A 3,495-nucleotide genomic window follows, 5' to 3' on the forward strand; every position below is an offset into this window, starting at 1 on the left:
TCATAGTGCATTTTATTTTACAAAATAGTAGAAAAATAATAGTGTGTAAATAATAGTACACCGAAAAAGCATATGATCCACAACATTGAATACGTTATCATGGTTTAAACATAGCAATTTGTCAAGTATGGGGTTTCTGGCCTATGAATATGAATGACATGCCTTTCTCTCAAATGCTGCAATAAAATTTAGTTCAGTGGTTCCTTCAATTCTTTGAAAGGACAGCAAATAATTGTTTACTTTTTACAAAAAAAAACTACAAGTAGTTTAGTATTTTAAGTTTAGATTGGTGTGAAATTGTACTTGTTGCACGTATACACAAAACATTAACATTTTCATGGAAGCAGTGAATAAGGAAGGTTTTCAAGCTCAATTGATTTCACTTCCAGGGTACTAATCCTGCCGTTTCTGTTGTGGCATTTTAAGTAAATCCAAACTTTGATTTTTCCCAGTTGAAGGATCCCTATTGTATTTCCAGCATTTTTTAAAAAATAATCTGATAGCATCTATTTCATTGGTTTTTGTGGTTTATCCTCTGCACTTCAATCCAGCTAATGAACTTCATTGCAAGGGAGTTCGGGTGTAAAAGTCAGTGACAGGTGGTGAAGGAGCCAACAATATGGGAAAAAAAACTTTACCTCACATCTGCAGCAGGTAGACTGGTGAAGGTATCTGTCAATAACCCTGCCAATAATTGGCCACTGCACAGACCGCATGGAGATAAAGTCCCATTTTCATATTGCAAATGTGCTTCGTTGTATAATGAGGCATTATCAAAGTGCTAAATAAATTAGACTACAAACAAATCCAGCAACTGAACACTAGATGTCCATAAGGCATTGTGGCCATCAGCACAACCAAATTGTCGCAGTCTGCAACCTTTGTGGCCTAGTATATTATTCTATCACCTGGAATAGGATCAACCCTGGTTCAATGAGCAGGGCAGGAAGGCTGGCCATGAGCAGTACCTGGCATATCTAACAATGAGCTGTCACTCTTGAAGCTACAAAACAGGACTACCTACAAGCCAAAGACAAGTCCACAGAGCTAAGCAATGCCCTAATCAATGTATAAGATCTAAGTTCTGCAGTCCTGTCACACATAGTCACGATTAGTAGGGCATAAGTAACTCAGTGGAGGTGGAGCCTCTGCAAGCATTTCCATTAGTGCAGAAGATAAGGCTGAAGCATTTGCCATAGTCTTCAGCCAGAATTGCCAACTGTTGGATCCATCACTGCTTTTCTCTGAGGCCCCCAGCATCATTGATGCCAGTCTCTAATCAATTTAATTCACTGTACATGCTATCAAGAAATAATTGGGGGTGCTGGATAATGGAAAGGCTGTGGACCCTGCAATAGTACTAAAGATATTCTCTAGAACTTGCTACATCCCAAGTAAAACTACTCCAGTACAGTTGCAAATTGGCATCTAGCTGATTATGTTGAAAATTACCCAGGTATGTCTTTTATGCACAAAGGACTAATGCATTCCAGCCAGTTATCATCAATCATGCTTCTCGATCGTAGGTAAAGAGATGAAAGGTGTCATCAATGGTGCTTGTGAAGCAGCAGTTGTTTAGCAATAAACTGCTGACTGCCTGGACCACTTAGCTCCTGACCTCTTTACAGCCTTAGTTTAAACATGCAGAAAACGGCTGAATTCCAGAGGTGAGGTGCAAATGGCTGCCTGTGACATCAAGGCTGCATTTGACAAAGTGTGGCATTAAGGAGTTCTAGCAAAACTCATCAATAGAAAAGAACTCCACTGATTGGAGTCATACTTTGCACAAAGGAAAATTATTAAATTTGTTGGAGGTCAGTCACCTCAGATGCAGGAGTTCCTCAGGGTAATGTTCTAGGCCCACTTTTGGCTGCTCTGTTAATGACCTTCCCTCAATTACAAAGTCAAAAGTGGGGATGTTGCCAACAACTGCACGATGTTCATAATAATTTGCGACACACAAGATACTAAAGCAATCCATGCCCAAATGGGGCACGACCTAGAAAATATCCTTGATTCACCAAAGGCTGTGTATCATCTATAAGGCACAAGTCAGGAGTGTGATGGAATACAGCAGGCCAAGCAGCATCATAGGAGCAGAGAGGCTGACGTTTTGGGCCTAGACCCTTCATCAGAAAAGGCGGAGGGGAAGGGGGTTTTGAAATAAATAGGGAGAGAGTGGGAGGCGGATAGAAGAGGGATAGAGGAGAGGATAGGTGGAGAGGGAACAAACAGGTCGAAGAGGCGGGGATGGAGCCAGGAAAGGTGAGTGTAGGTAGGGAGTTAGGAAGGGGATAGGTCAGTCCAGGGAGGACGGACAGGTCAAGGAGGCGGGATGAGGTTGGTCGGTAGGAGATGGAGGTGCGGCTTGAGGTGGGAGGAGGGGATAGGTGGGAGGAAGAACAGGTTAGGGAGGCAGGGACGAGTTGGACTGGTTTTGGGATGCGGTGGGGGGAGGGGAGATTTTGAAACTTGTGAAATCCACATTGATACCATTGGGCTGCAGGGTTCCCAAGCGGAATATGAGTTGCTGTTCCTGCAACCTTCGGGTGGCATCGTTGTGGCACTGCAGGAGGCCCAGGATGGACATGTCATCTGAGGAATGGGAGGGGGAGTTGAAATGGTTCGCGACTGGGAGGTGCAGTTGTTTGTTGCGAACCGAGCGTAGGTGTTCTGCAAAGCGGTCCCCGAGTCTCCACTTGGTTTCCCCGATGTAGAGGAAGCCACACCGGGTACAGCGGATGCAGTATACCACATTGGCAGATGTGCAGGTGAACATCTGCTTGATGTGGAAAGTCTTCTTGGGGCCTGGGATGGGGGTGAGGGAGGAGGTATGGGGGCAGGTGTAGCACTTCCTGCGGTTGCAGGGAAAAGTGCCGGGTGTGGTGGGGCTGGAGGGGAGTGTGGAGCGGACAAGGGAGTCACGGAGAGAGTGGTCCCTCTGGAAAGCAGATAAGGGTGGGGAGGGAAAGATGTCTTTGGTGGTGGGGTGGGATTGCAGATGGCGGAAGTGTCGGAGGATGATGCGTTGGATCTGGAGGTTGGTGGGGTGGTACGTGAGGACGAGGGGGATTCTTTTTTGGTTTTTATTGCGTGGACGGGGTGTGAGGGATGAGTTGCGGGAGATGTGGGAGACACGGTTGAGGGCGTTCTCAACCACTGAGGGGGGGAAGTTACGGTCCTTGAAAAACGAGGACAACTGAGATGTACAGGAGTGGAATGCCTCATCCTGAGAGCAGATGCGGTGGAGGTGAAGGAATTGGGAATAGGGGATAGCATTTTTGCAGGAAGGTGGGTGGGAGGAGGAGTATTCTAGGTAGCTGTGGGAGTCAGTGGGCTTGAAATGAATATCGGTTTCTAGGTGGTTGCCCGATATGGAGACAGAGAGGTCCAGGAAGGGGAGAGAGGTGTTAGAGATGGTCCAGGTAAACTTAAGGTTGGGGTGGAAGTGGATGAACTGTTCGAGCTCCTCGTGGGAGCACAAGGCGGCGCCGA

Source organism: Rhincodon typus, chromosome 7 (assembly GCF_021869965.1).
Source record: "Rhincodon typus isolate 14 chromosome 7, sRhiTyp1.1, whole genome shotgun sequence".
NCBI lineage: Eukaryota > Metazoa > Chordata > Chondrichthyes > Orectolobiformes > Rhincodontidae > Rhincodon > Rhincodon typus.